Here is a 15,594-nt window from a genome sequence, read left to right as displayed (position 1 = left end):
GAACCAGATGTGGTTTTCGGCAGACATGACTTCAAAAGCCATAAACACACTTATCAGTAAACTGCAGAACATGAGGCAGTCGGCAACAGTCAAGGTCACTGACAGGTGACACGGCGAATAAAGGGAGATTAAAAGCCATGCCTTGTCTGACATGGGCCCATTTGATACTTACCAATGGCAGGACACGGAACAGTGCGCGCTCTTGATGGGAAGTCATTGAACGTACTGTAATTTCTTGGAAAGTGAGTCCCTGTCATTTTTCTCTAGGGGGAAAAAAAAAAGGAAAAGAAGTAAAACAAAACACAGGTAAGCTCTCTGCTGCTGGTCTAGATGCTTTCATTTATGGATTACTAACCTATTAAGAGTTTGCCATCGGCCAGTTTTCTGCTAAGGGTTCCTACCCTTTTGGTCCCCAGTCTGACCATCTTTATCTTCATTTTTTTTTTTTTTTAAGATTTTTGTATTTATTTGACAGAGATCACAAGTAGCAGAGAGGCAGGCAGAGAAGAGAGGAAGGGAAGCAGGCCCCCTGCTGAGCAGAGAGCCTGACACTACAAGGGGCTTGATCCCAGGACCCTGGGACCATGACCTGAGCCGAAGGCAGAGGCTTTAGCCCACTGAGCCACCCAGGCGCCCCTCTTTATCCTCATTTTAATAATCATTCTCTCTTCCCAGGAGGGGAAACTGAGACCCGGGAGATTTACGGTAACCTTCCCAAGATAGTCCGTGACCAGCCAGGACTGGAACCCAGAGATTACGACACTGACGCACGATGACAGAGATTTACTCTGGGTGAAGGGGAGAGTGGATTAGGAGGACATCCAGATGGCTTGGCTTTCTGGCAATAGGAACAATTGGCATGCACGCTGAGTCCTACCTATTTTTTTGGACACCATCCTTCTCTGCAGTCAAGAAACGTGCACTCTAAAGAATTGCTAGAAATGGTCATTTGCATGCCGGAGCGGCAGAACCAACGTCCCCCGATGCTGCATCTTTGTGGCATAAGGAGGATTTCCATAAATCAAGCTTTCTTCTATCGCAAATAACACTTACGTATGCCAGGGAAACGCACTATTTGAAAAAGCCTATTCACGAGGCAACTTTTGCTTTTCACCCACCAGTCTATTTATTATTAAGTGCAGATTAAAAAAAAAAAATACAGTTTGAAATCAGGTTTAAACTACAGGGCACATCCACTAAGAATAAAGCAAATCAAAATGCTATGATTCTCCAAATATTTGGTGTCTTAAATAACTTTGTCCCAGACAGACGTAAGCTACAGTCACTACTTCCTTCGAGTTTTAAATGTTATTTGGTCTAAGCTGCCATCCTAAGTCCTAAGAGCCTAACATCCTCCCAAGATTTTTGTGGAATCATCATGGTTTATGTTCCTCTTGAGTACGTCTGCCTATACGTCTCTGCTCCTCCCTTACTCTCCCTGTCACACACATTTTATCACTCGAGGCTGTTCTTTTCTCTCTGCACTATATGGACCCAGGGAACCACAGCTTCCTTTCCTGCTATTCCTTAATATGTCTGTCATTGTCAACACTTTGAGCTGACCAAGAGGAGTCCTACTACAGCAGTACCAATACCTTAGAATTGGCCAATAACTATCTCAAGTCTACTTGACCCCTAACTCGACTTCTACCTCCCACTTCCAGAACTGACAGAATAAGCTCTGTTCCAGCCACTGTGGCCCCTCACAGCTCCTCAGTCCTGCTGAATTCACTCCTACCCCAGGGCCTTTGCACCTACCAGATGATTGTCCCTCAAATAGCCTCAAGATTTCCCTGTCACTTCCATCATGTCTGTGTACAATGTTACTGTATCAGAGACACCTTCCTGATTGTTTCTCATAAACACACCTTGATCTTCCTTTCCTCCTCTGTCTCTGGAACTCTCATCGACACCTACCATATTGCATATTTTTTGGCTCACTTTTAAAAATCTGTCTCAGTGGCCAGAATTCATGTCCCATAAGGGTGGTGATTTTGCCTACTGAGTTCTCTACTGCATCCCCAGGATCTAGAACACAGGAGTACACAGTGGGGGATCAATGCAGTGTGTTGATGGAGTAAAAGAATCCGTAAATGCACTTTCTGTTTAATTAAAGTGTTCTTTCCAGGAGCCATGTCAACACGATCACCTCGAAGTATAATTAAGTAATTAGGGTGATATTTTGCCAGTACAGAGAAAGCACCACAAGGACAATATTATAGTGGAAGAGAACTCGTGATCTGGGCTAGAATCCAAAGGCTTCTACCAAAACAAAAACAAAAACAAAAACAAAATTATCTCATTAATAATAATTAGGTTGAACCTCTAGGAAAACCCAAATGGAAACCAGGAGTCAGCCACTTAACTGATGGAGACACCCAGGTGCCCCTCACTTTGCTTTTTCATGCAGCTATTAGAAAATTTCAGATGATATTGTGCAGGGGCACCTGAGTGGCATAGTCGGTTCAATCTCTGACTCTTGGTTTTAGTTCAGGTGGTGACCTCACGGTCTTGAGATGGAGCCCCACCACGGAGTCTGCCCGAGGTTCTCTCTCCCTGTCTCGCCACCCTCTTGCTCATCTCTCTAAAATAAATAAATAAAATCTTTAAAAATAAATAAATACATTACATATGTGGCTCATATTCTATTCCAGCCCAACAGCACCGTTCCAGATTGTCACTCTCCTCTTTACGCACATATACATGTACGCATCTATTGTTTATTAAAATAGAGGAAAACTGCACAGACTGTCTCACACACCTACTATTTTCATCGAACAACTTACCAGGAACGTTCCTGCATGTCAGGACATTAGATTCTCATCGTTATTTTTAAGGGCTCCGGGGTATAACACTAAGTGCCTCGGAGTTTATTGAACCTGTAATAGAACTTTTCTAGGCTCCTTCGTCTTTTCCTTTTCTTCTCTTCCCTCTTTCTCTTCTGTCTCTGTGTTATTGGTATAGAGTGTCCTGTGACAAGTTGGGTTACAAGAAACCGTGTGTACAGGTCCTGTTGCTTCCCTAGGATAAATTCCTAAAATGTATTTAGGATTCGTGGGAACCAAGTAAGTGACAAGAGCCTTGGACCGGCCACTTTATGAACTAGGGATACTATGAGGTAAAGCAGTAGGGTGATTTCTAAAGCCTTTGACCAATGGCTTCGAGGTTCAGGTGCACGTGGCCCCAGGACATAAGAGACAGTGTAACCGGGGGCGTTGGAAATATAGGGCCCTGGAGACAGACAAGCCAGGTTCTGATCCCAATTCTCTGTCACTTCTAACCATGTGACTTTCAGCCAGTTCTGTAACCTTCCCGAGCCTTGTCCCCATACCCAAGAAACAAGAGTATTAATTTTAACTCCCATATAAAATCTCTTAGGACTGAATGAGATGCTGGTGTAATTATTCAGTATGGTGCCTGGCCCTTGGCAAATCTTTTGGTAATTATTAACATCTTTGAGATTTTGTTTGGCGCTGCCAATCAACACGTACACACACACACACACACACACACACACATAAGCACACAGATTTCTGCATTTTTATCATATTCTCCCCCTCTCTCAACTACTTTTTTCAAATAGGGGTCTATTTGCTAAAATAAATTGAAATGGGTAAAGAGTATGAGGCACAATTTATACTAGATATATCTGCAATTACTAACTCTGAATTAAACATATCCCTTCATGAATAATGAAGCAGAAATAGGCCAAAGGAAAAATGAGATAAGATCTTAAATCCATGTATTTTTAATTGCTTCATTATCTAAAATTTGCTATGAATAGCAGTGGATACAGTTTGCTGTTTAAAGCACAAAAAGAAATAAGAATTTTCAGCCAAATCACAAAAGGCTATCAAAAATTAATTTTGTGTGCTGTGATCATTGAAAAATGTAAGTGATTTTGAGGCAGAGTGACATTAAAAAATACCATTTATATGCTAATAATAAATGTATTTTCTTCATTTTGATGCAAAATAAATTTTTATTTTCATTTTAATGAACTGTAATGAATTATAAGCTTTCTCTTTTTATCTTTGGGTAAAAGTTTGGGACAGATAGCAGAAGGTTGGCACATGACAGGAAAAAGGTCTGAGAGGGAATGGAAAAGGGACAGGTCCTATCCGCTGGTACTGACCTCCTAAACTGCATGGGAACCTTTGGAGTTGGGGTGGTTTTCTTTAGGTTTCTAGAAATTTCCAAACGTCAGATTTACCTCAGAGGCAGCAAACTAACCATCAGTGCCCTATTAGGAAAGGGTATCTACGAACTCTATTGAATTAATCATCTTTTATTTCTCACATGGAGCGATAGCCACACTCTGGAATTCGAAAGAAGAGCACAGAGACGCGACTGTTGGCATAAGCATCTCTCTCTGAAGGATACTTTTCAACAATCATACTCATTCTTTGCTGAACCCTTACTCTTGTCTGGTACTTGGCTAAGTATTCGACCCATTCTTCTATCTAATCTTCGTGAGGGCTCTAAGCAGGGAGTCTTATTATAATCCTCAGCCTACAGATGAGACACTTAGAACCCGAAAGAAGTAACCAACATCGCAGATTGTTAGTTGTGGAGTTTAGATTCAAACTTGTATCGGTCTACGAGTTAAGTGCCATACATTTACTTATATATAATGTTGACTCCCTTTTAAAAAAAAAAAAAATCAGATGGTAATGTTTAAGCCGAGTAAATGAATTGCGAATGGTAAAATTTCAGGCATCTGTGAGAAAAAAGATGCGTGTCACAGAGGCGAAGGAGAAGAATGACACTGGGGTGTCCTGGGACGTCACTGTCCATTCTGCCTCCAGGAAGAAGGAACCCGCTGGGGACCTCACCTATGTCCTGGCTACGGTTAAAGCCCCAGTAGTTACTTAACCGTATCGGAAAGGATGGAGTGTGTGAGACTTCCACACGTGCATGTCGGGGCAACGGTGGGAAACACCCAGAGCCCTGCTTGGCAGAGAGGCCATTCATTCTTCCTCGAGGGTCTGCCATTATTCTCAGATATCTGACTTCTTTGAAGTCAGAAGCCAAGTTTCCAAATTCATTTCTGTGTTCGCCTCATCCCTTACTCTAAGAACACGGACTGCCTTTGCTGACTTGGTTGTTGATGTTAATTCCCTTTAACCAGGGTCTCTTTAAATGGGACCTTGTGAGTTATGGAGCAGTAATTCACCCCTTCAGATCTAGTGGACCCAAGGCCACAGGCCAGCTCTTATTAAATGGAAAGGTCTGAATTATTATCCTATAATTCACCTCTTGGAAGTGTCTTAATTCAATTACACTCTGTCCCTGAATGACTATTAAAAGAAATAGGAAAAAAGGGTTCTGGATCCTTTTTGTTATAATCCAAAGTAATTTGCAGTGCCAGAGAGTTCTTCCTCTCAAGTTGTTAGGAAATTAAATGGAAAGATGAAAGAAAAGAGCCTCTTATCACTGGCAGTGCTAGTAGATAATCAGTCGTGCCTTAACCGATGGAAACGTGGCAGGGGTCACAGCAACCAAGTGTCTTCTCTGTGACCGAATAAACCCCTTTGATTCACATCTGTCCCTCTTTCTCATTTTTGCTTTCTTCTCCTCGTAAGTTTAAGCCTGGTGCTGCTCTATTCTGTTATAACTCTGTTATGCCCCTTAGGACAACATACGACTTTATATGATAAATGTAGATGGTTAAGGCTTGGTGACCTGACTAGCTTCATCAGAAGCAAAGATAATCCAATCTTGGCAATAACCAAAGAATCGGAGATTCCCTTGGGTCTTACTTAGGGTCTGAGACAAGGATACAGACATGCCTAGTTGATGTGAGAGGGAAAAGTAGTGAGATTGGGGAGGGAAAGATGTCAATTCTCAGGGCATCAAGTAAGATACTCCTATGTGCAACAGGGGCTCTGTCCTGCTGGGGAGCCCGAGGGAATGGCTCGGAACACAGTGGTTGGGAATGGTGGTATTTATACCAACTTCCCTTGGGCACAGGTTAAGAGCTGCTCAGGAAGATGATAAATTGGCCAACTTTGTCCCTACTGTCCTTTCCAGAGCTCAGAAACACTCATCCTCAGGCCAATAAAGGGCACAGGTAAAAGCTTGCACGTTCCCACACTCAAATCCTGTCTCATGATCGTGAGTAGTTATTATTAGTCCTGGGATCATGAGTCATTACTATGGTGAGACCCTGGTTCCCCATCTGCAAAACGGAGACAGTATTTCCCAGGGGACTGTGGGAAATAAATGAGCTCAGGTCCTTACCTTAGTAGGATACCTAGCACGCGAATGGCTACTATGATCCAAGGAAGTAGATGAGGCTTTGCTTTGCGGGTAGCCAAGAAATCCGTTTCTCCTGAAATGGGCAGGTCTTTAAATCACTACCCCTCCCTTCTTAACCTGGTCCATTTCTAACTTTCTGGACCAATTTACTCTCATAGGCAGAAAACAGATGGTTCCAAGAATCTAAGTAGAGATCGTCCTCCGATGACATACAAATCACATGTAGCTACATGAAAAAATACACGTAAATACATGAACAAATGTATTTAAAATTTCAGGTTTCTAGAGCGCCTGGGTGGCTCCGTCGGTTAAGCATCTAACCTCAGGCTCAGGTCATGATCCTGGAGTCCTGGGGTCCAGCCCCAAGCTGGGCTCCCTGCTCAGCGGGGAACCTGCTCCTTCTTCTCCCTCTGCCTGACACTCCCCCTGTTTGGGCGCTCTTTCTGTCTCAAATACATAAATCTTAAAAAAAATAATAAAATCTCGGATTTCTATCGAAATGTCTAAAGGTCCTGCCACGCTGGGTCCAACTGCCATTTTTGCAGCACTGGGGAGACATGAAGGACAGATGCCTCCAGCCCGAGTGAGCCCCCCTAGGGTCCCCCAGTTCCCAAGTCTCCCTATTTGAATGGTGTGCTTTATGCCTTCCAATTACCTGCCTGGCCTCTGCAGGCATTTGGGGGTTTGTAACTTCTGTTCTAGTTCTTCCAACCAAAAGCCGTTGCTCTAGACATACTCCCGCGTAACAACAAAGGTCTATCCAAAATGATTTATCTTTCACCTCATTTTAATAGAGAAAAGACTACTGAGATGGGAGTCATACAATCAGCTATGAGTGCGGGGTGCGGCAGGGTGGATGTTGCCACTGCTTGGGACATTCTGATGGAACAACTCTGGCTTAGAATAGGATGCTTCATCAGCAAGAATGAGAGACCCAGGCTGGGCAGCCATCGGACTAAAGGAGCGAACGGGCACAAAGCCACCAAGCTCCAGTGTGCAGCCCACGGCGATGAGATAAGGCGGATGCCCGCGCTTTAGTCTAACAGGCTTGTAATCGGCTGATCTCCAGCTGCCTCTTGTGCACAGGACATCTTGTACACCTGGGGTGGTCACAGACAAGGAAATGAGGGGCTGTGGGTGCTGATTACTTAATAAGGAGGCGTGCTGGGCACGGGGCGGAAAACCGCTTCTGCTGAAGCATAAAGGAAACGGGTCGGCATTTTGCGAGGTCCGGAGGGAAGAGCGCCATCCCTGGCTTCTTGGCCCATCTGCTCACTTTAAGAAATTTGCTGACCTCGTCAACAGATTCCATCCGTGGGCACGTTCTGTTCAGCACAGGATTTCCCAGCCTCGGCATTACTGACGTTTGGGGCTGGGTCATGCTTTGTCATCGGGGGCTGCCCTGCACTTTGCAGAATGTTAGCAGCATCTTTGGCCTCAGGCTCCACCTGTGCTACCTTTCAGGAGGAGCCCCTCCCCAGATGCGCAACCACAAATACCTCCAGACATTGTTAATGTGGCCTGGGAAGCAAAATCACTCCTAGTAGTGAGCCACTGGTTTTAGCCTGCGCTGCATTTAACTGTTTTTTTCAAATCAGTGGACTCTCTTTTAAAATTAAGGAGACTCACTCTAAGTCTTCGTTTCTTGCCTCTCTATGAAAAGGTCAATGAGTTAGCAATCCTGGGTCTAGCCCCTTCCTTCTACATCTTAGCCTCTGTTACCCATCCTCCTCCCGTATTTCTGCTTCCCACCAACTCCTCCTCTTGACTCACTCTCCTCCAGCCATACAAGTTCCTATCCAGATGTCTTCCCACCTCAGGGCCTTTGCACCTGCTGATCCTGCCACCTAGCAAGTTTTTCCCCAGATATGAGCATAGAGTGCTCCTCCCTGCCTTCACCCAAGCATTACCTTCTTGGTAGGAATCTTCTCTGCCCACTCCACCTACCATTTCAACACCCCCCCCCCATATTTCCTATCACTATTCCCAATTTTATATTTTCTCATCAATATTTATCTAAGTGGTCATATAAACAACTGTCTTTCCTTAAGATCTGGATAGTTTGTTCATCATGGATATTTTTGCATTCATTTTACTTTTTTAATATTGCATTAAAATACCATTTATCTTGATCACTGAGGTTTTTTTGCCATCCTGCCCTAAATTGTGCAAAGTGCATGCCTCATTTGCCCAACCCCAGTCCTGGCACTATTACACACGCTGACTTATTTATCTTGCTTATTGTGTGTCTACCTCTGGCATGTCATAATCTCCATGAGGACAAGGCTTTTTTTTTTTTTTTTTATCTACTTTGTGCCCTGCATTCGATGTGTACAAGGTACACAGTATGTGTGTAACCCATAATTAACAACTGAACGAATGGATTCCTGGCAGGCAATACTTAACTACAGCTGAGATTCCGTATCCCAGTTTTATTCCAAATGCATTCATTCACTCATTTTGCAAACACATAGAGGACACCTACTAAATGCCAGGCATTGTGTTAGGTCCCAGAAAGGAAGAGGTGAGTGAGTTCCACCTGTCCTAAAGCTTAGGGATGGATGGGGGCCAATTACAATATAGAGAAGCAAGCCTTGTGATAGAAACAGGAAAGTTATAACTTTAACATATGAATTGCGGGAGGGGGTGCTCACCAGCCATCACATAACAGTGGAAGGAAATAGCACAGAAGGTCTCCAACAGCAGTGCACATCCTCTAACCTCATGGAACCAAAACCCTTCCCAAAGATCAGGAGACACAGTCCACACTCACCATCATTTATTCCACAAATATGTACTGAGTATCCATCGGCTGCAAAAGCACTCTTGTAAGCCCTAAGAATACCACAGCAAGTAAGTCAAAGGCAAGCATAAAATAACAAGTTACAAAATATCTAATTGCTATTCTAAGTGGTCTGAAGAAGGTACAAGGAGTATCAAAAGAGCTAGAAAGGGGAACCCAATTTAGACTAGACTCAGGAGAACTTCCCTCAGAAGACAATATTTAAGCCTTATAAAAAGGAGTTGGCTAAACGAAAAATGCAAAGGATTGAGGGCATTCCAAGCAGAGCACACAGTAAGTGCAAAGGCCCTGAGGTGGAAGGAGCTATAAGTAGCCCAATGGCACTGAACTGCAGAGCGCAAGGTCAGAGTGAGATGTGGTAGGCAAACGGCAAGCCACACAGGACACTGTAAACAATCCACTCATCTCTGTCTTATCAACAGGTTGCATTGGTGATATTAGGGGAGACCTTCAGACTGGAGCTAAGGAGGGAATGTCAACAGTGAAATGACACACAGGTCTAATAAGTATGACCAAGAGTGAAGTCCAGAGAATGCCTAGAAAGAGAACACTACTTGGAAATGGCATCTGGTTTTTCTTGGCCACCTTCACGCAACCTAAATCATTGCAAAAGAGCAGACCAAGCCAGTGGGGGGGGGGGGGGACAAAAACCAGGCAGGAGGGCTTGGCCAAGGGAAGGAAGTCCAAGAACAATGACACCGCACCCACCGTCATGCTTCTCTCCAGCAGAATCCAGGCTCTGAATTCTTCCAAGACATTTTTGAGTCGCTTTCTTAACATATACTGGAAATAGCACAGGTTTCGTTTTGTCTTTAATCAAGTGAAATTGCACCATAATTTTGTTTAGTCATTAAAATGTTCTATAGCAAATCTTGTCAACAAGAGCCATTTAAAGGATTTTAATCAGTCTGAGTCGATCTCAAACCAGGAAGCAGTATAGGATTTGGAACAAGACAAGGGGGACGCGAAATGCCCAAGACAGGCAGCCCACGCGCTCTGCAGCCATCGCTGAGAGCTGTTTCTGTTCCACTTGCTTTGTCGGCTGCTCAGACTTGCCAGTTTTCACGTCCATCACTGTGTCCAACTCCACTTATATATGACAGAGACACTCCAGAGGGCCCCGAAGGCATATGTGCAGGTGTACAGGTGGGGGACAGGGAGGCAGAGTCCATGAATGGGTGGTATCACGCTCCAGGGAGGCAGGCCCTCTCTTTGGATTTCATTTTAAAAAGAAAAATCATCCCTTGTGTGTCTTTGTCTCCTAGAAGATGCTATAATCCATGGAAATCCTATTATAAGGATTTTCAAGGACCCTTGAGCAGAAGGGAAAGCCCAGAATGTGCTGCTAGGAGTGGACCATTGAGGTATTACCCAGAAGAAATGGCCAGCCCAGCGCACTCTCCTGCATCTTACCATTTCAGACATCCAATCACATCTGCATCCGTGAGGATCCTTTAGCCAGCAGTAACAGAAATCCCAACTCAGGCTGTTTTAAATGATATTTTGAAAGAATCAGCAGGCCCCGGATGGAGTCACTCGCGCTAAGCCCCAGAGCAGCAGACCGAGACTTCACTGTGACCTAAATGTAGTTTCAGGAATATAAATTTTGGCCAGTCAAACTGGAATGATCTGGTCAGCACCGGGAAGGTAATCTGCCTGATAGACCCCTGCCTTCCCCCTAAAGGAATGTGACCTTGCTGGAACAATCCACTCTTTGCTAGAAACTTCCTTTCTCTTCCCCCCTTTGCCTATGAAAGCCTTCCATTTTTCCTCTTTTTTCTTTCTTTTTTTTTTTTTAAGATTTTATTTATTTATTTGACACGTAGATCATAGGTAGGCAGAGAGGCAGGGGGGGGGGAAGCAGGCTCCCTGCTGAGCAGAGAGCCCCATGTGGGGCTCGATCCCAGGACCCTGAGATCATGACCTGAGCCGAACGCAGAGGCTTAACCCACTGAGCCACCCAGGCACCCCCCGCCCCTTTTCTCTTCTTTTAAGATTTGTTTTTATTTATTTGACAGAGAGAGAGAGCGTGCACAAGCAGGGGGAGAGGCAGGCAGAGGGAGAAGAAGGCTCCCCAGCTGAACAGGAAGCCTGACGCAGGGCTCCATCCCAGGACCCTGGGATCATGACCTGAGCTGAGGGCAGATGCCTAACGACTGAGCCACCCAAGAGCCTGAAAGCCTTCCATTTTGCCCAGCTCCTCAAAGCTCCTTTCTATCTGCTACAGGGATGCTGCCTGATTCAGGAATTGTTGAATAAAGTCAACCAGACCTTCAAATTGACTCAGTTGAATTTGGGGGTATTTTTTTTTAATATTTTATTTATTTATTCGATAGACATCACAAGTAGACAGAGAGGCAGGCAGAGAGAGAGAGAGAGGGGAAAGGAACCAGGCTCCCTGCTGAGCAGAGAGCCTGATGTGGGGCTTGATCCCAGGACCCAGGACCCTGGGATCATGACCTGAGCTGAAGGCAGAGGCTTTAACCCACCGAGCCACCCAGGCGCCCCCAGGGGTATTTTTTTTTTTTAACAATGATAAGAAAGCCGTTTATCAAATTGTCACTAAGATGTCTCCCCAGAATCTTCAGCTGAATGGACCAAAAAAAAAAAAAAAAAGTCTCACGAGTAAGTCTGCATCGTGTGGATTCTAGGACCAGACAGCCGTGGTTTGAAATCCTGGCTCTGTCAATTACTAGTTGGGAAAGTCCTCAGGAAAGCCACTTAAGGGGGACCCTGGGTGGCTCAGTCAGTTAAGCATCTGTCTTCAGGTCAGGTCATGATCTCGGGGTCCTGGGGTCGAGTCCCACGATGGACTCCCTGCTCAGTAGAGAGCCTGCTTCTCCCTCTGCCTCTGCCCCCTGCTCCTGCTCTCTCTCTCAAATAAATAAAATCTTTTTAAAAATTTTTAAAAAATAATAATAATTTAAAAAGGAAAGCCACTTAACCCTCTGTCCTCAGGCCCCTATCTGTAAAACAGGAATCATGATGGTCCCTCCATCACCGGGTCTGTAGGCAGGTAACACAAGTAGATGATTATAACCTGTTTACAAGCCGTGCTGGGTAGGTATGGAGCTCCACACGTCTTAGTCTTATTTATCCCCTGAAAGTCACGCCTAAACGTGATTCTCCTGGGATTCTCATCTCCGAAAATGGCATCACCCTCCACCCAGACGCCAACACCAGACTGAGCTACATCCCACAGTGTTCTCTGTGGTTCTTTCTTCTAATACTTGTGACAAATCCAATGTGAGATGGTTACTTGGTTATTATTAGTTTAATGTCTGTTTCTCTCTCCCACTCAACTCTAAGATTTAAGGCAGTTGAGATTCTGTGTCGTGTTTACCAGGAACCGGCACACGGTACTGAATGAATGAGGGACTAAAACAGTTGGAGGTCTTGTGAACTGTTAAGGATTAGAAACTTTTAAGAAGTTACGAAAACTGAAATGGATGACGATACAGGGAGTATGATACTGTGAGTTATAAGAAATATGTTTTAGTCTTTGTCCCCGTTTCTGGCATATAGTTCCTAAAACCCTTATAATTTCTAAAGTGTTAAGAGTGATCAAGGTGGGGCGCCTGGGTGGCTCAGTCTGTTAAGTGTCTGCCTTTGGCTCAGGTCATGATCCCAGGGTCCTGGGATCGAGCCCTACATCAGGCTCCCTGCTCAGTGGAGAGCCTGCTAATCTCTCTCTCTCTGGGGCTTTGCCTACTTGTGCTCTCTCTCTAACTCTCTAATAAATAAATAAAATATTAAAAAAATTTTTTTTAAAGTGATCAAGGAGAGGGGCGCCTGGGTGGCTCAGTCGGTTAAGCATCTGCCTCCAGCTCAGGGCATGATCCCAGGGTCCTGATATCGAGCCCCACATCAGGCTCCTTGCTCACCGGAGAGACTGCTTTTCCCTCCTTGTGTTTCCTCTCTCTCTGTCAAATAAATAAATAAAATCTTTAAAAAAAAAAGTGAATTAGGTGTACTTTGTTAAGTTAATGAGATGGCTTTTGGGGTACCTAAGGATGGGGGCTGATTGGTAGTAGAACCACCATGTGATTAGAGGTCTAAAATGTCAGCTTTCCCCCATCCCCAATGCCAAGGAAGGAAGAGGGGCTAGAAAGGAGTTCAATCACCAAGGCCAATGAGTTAATCAATCATGCCTATGTAAGGAAGCCTCTGTGAAAACCCAAAAGGATAGGGTTTGGAGAGCTGCTGGGCTGGTAAGCGCACACACACACACACACACACACACGTGGGGAAAACAAGGTGCCCAGAGGGGACACAGAAGCTCCTCACCCTTTTCTTGACACATTGCCCTATGCATCTCTTCTATCTGGCTGTTCCTGAGTTCTATGCTTTTATGATAAACTGATCATCTAGTAAGCAACATGTTTCTCTGAGTTCTGTGAGCTGCTCTAGTGAATTTAACAAACCCAAGGAGGGGGTGATTGGAACCTCTGACCTAAAGCTACAAGAGTGCCATTAAAATGTGCAGGTAAGAAGAGGGAACTATCTTTCTTTCTTTCTTTCTTTTTTTAACTATAGGGAATCAGAAAAAAAGAAGAAATGGCAGATGAGCTGAACCTTTGCTAACAACCTGGGTTTGCAAGTGGTATCTGAAGTGGGCAGAGGGGGACAGTCTTGTAGGACTGCGCCTTTGACCTGTGGGATCTGGTGTAGACAGCGTTAGACTTGGGCTGAATTGTAGAAGTTGAAGAAGTCTTTGTTGCTGTGGATCTCTCTCTCTCTCTCTCTCTCTCACTCACACACACACACACACACACACACACACACACACACACACCAGAACTGGTGACCAGAACTCTTTCAGGGCTTAAAAAAAAAAATCATTCATTACGTTGCTTGAGGACACTGTCAAGGAAGGTGTTAGAGGTTGTGTGGATATAGCTAATATTGCCCTTGTCTGGTATGCCTGGCTACCTCTTCTTTAGGACGGTGGGGAAACTATGCCCAAAAATGTGAGTTGGAGCCACTTGACAGGTGTTTCTGAAAGACACTGGAGGAGAGGGGAAAGGGCATAGATTCCAAAAGAAGAAGGCTGCCCAGAAGGTGTTGCTTCAGTATCATGAGTCCTCACTGTTCTTAAGTGAAGGCCATATTTCCAGCCGCTTCCCGAGTGTCCAACCACATGGCCTTCAGACTTTCGAACCAAACAAGCCAAAACTTGAGTCCATCAACTTCTCCCCGATATCTCCTCTTCCTGGGTCTGGGACATTAGCATTCACCTCATTAAACAAGTCATCCTGGATTCCTCCCTTCCTACTTCAGCCTCCTCCTGTCCATCAGTACTAGATTGGAAATGAGATTAAGAGATGTTCCTACACAATCTAGATGAGAGGCGTGGAGGGTTTGCTACAGAGCTTGGCCCATGACAGGGCCCCATATGTGAGTTCCCTTCTCTGCCAGACAGAACACCCTGTGCTCGTGGGCAGGGATCCAACTGGCAAAGACAATCTACATTATCCCAAATTTGGGCACCGCAGCAAGGATGTCCTGGCCCAATTAAATTCCTTTTCATTTGTTTATGGAAATTAAAAGATATTCCAGGTCTAGACTGTGTTTCCTCTCTCCCCTTCAAAGCAAGCCAAGAAAAAAGGCATCATCTCTGAGTTTTCTGTTTATTACATTTTCCTCAGCATCACAGAGAGATGTGAAAAACATAATCCACACCATCTTCCCCAGCACACACGCAGTAAGGACAATGGGCGCATTTTAGGGACCAAACTCTCAACCCTCAGGGATCTGTGGATGTTTAGAGAGTCCCTTATGTTGTGTCCAGCCCATGATCACAGGATAAATACCAACTCTTTACCATGGCCACAAATTTAGCTCCCTACCTACCCGTCAAATTCGTTCCTCTCTCTCTGGCCATAACATGCCCTGCTCTGGACACACTTCCCCCAACATACTGTATTAACTGCCCCTCTACTTTTGCACAAGATTTCCTCTACCTGGAACCTTCACCTGGTTAGGGCCACTCTCCTCACACACCACAGCATCCCGATCCTTCGCTGGCCTTTCCAGTGAGATCAGCTCCCCTAGCCCATGCTGTCAAAGGCTTGGGTATGTCCAGAGCTGGCTTGGATTCAACTCTGTGATTCTTTCACTTAGGTCTGCTTCGCCCACTAGAGTGTATGTTTCTCCAGGCGGAAATCTTGTCAGTGTATTCCCAGAACCTGAAGCAGCATCGGAACACAAGGGGCATCCCCACATTTTTTGTTTGCTGAATTAATTACTTACGATCCAGCAGTTTGCTAAGCACTGGACACATGTATGTGAATCAGATACACATGGTGTAGTCTCGAGAAACTCACAAACCAGTCAAGGAGATGACAGGAACACAGAAAACCACAGAATTGCCATTAAATGTGCAAGAAGAGGGGACTTTCTAATTTACTTATTTATTATTTAACTAGAGGGAATCAGAGAAAAAGAAGAAATGGCAGATGAGCTGAACCTTGAAGGCTCGGTGGGATTTGGACCCGCCTGGAAGAGGGAATGATAACATGATAACCCGC

General features: G+C 44.8%; 1 protein-coding gene across 1 annotated transcript in view; it reads right to left on the bottom strand.

Moving 5' to 3' along the window:
• Positions 1-15,594, bottom strand: part of RPS15A (ribosomal protein S15a) — a 420,016-nt gene that overhangs the window by 84,941 nt on the left and 319,481 nt on the right. Inside the window, exon 10 of the transcript XR_014306580.1 lies at positions 173-263. The gene's annotated coding sequence lies outside the window, so the exon portion shown is untranslated. The remainder of the gene's footprint in view (positions 1-172; positions 264-15,594) is intronic.

The sequence above is a fragment of the Mustela nivalis genome (genome assembly GCF_964662115.1).
Source record: "Mustela nivalis genome assembly, chromosome: 19".
NCBI lineage: Eukaryota > Metazoa > Chordata > Mammalia > Carnivora > Mustelidae > Mustela > Mustela nivalis.
Note: the sequence above shows the minus strand (reverse complement) of the source record. Positions and strands in the feature narration are given on the sequence as shown.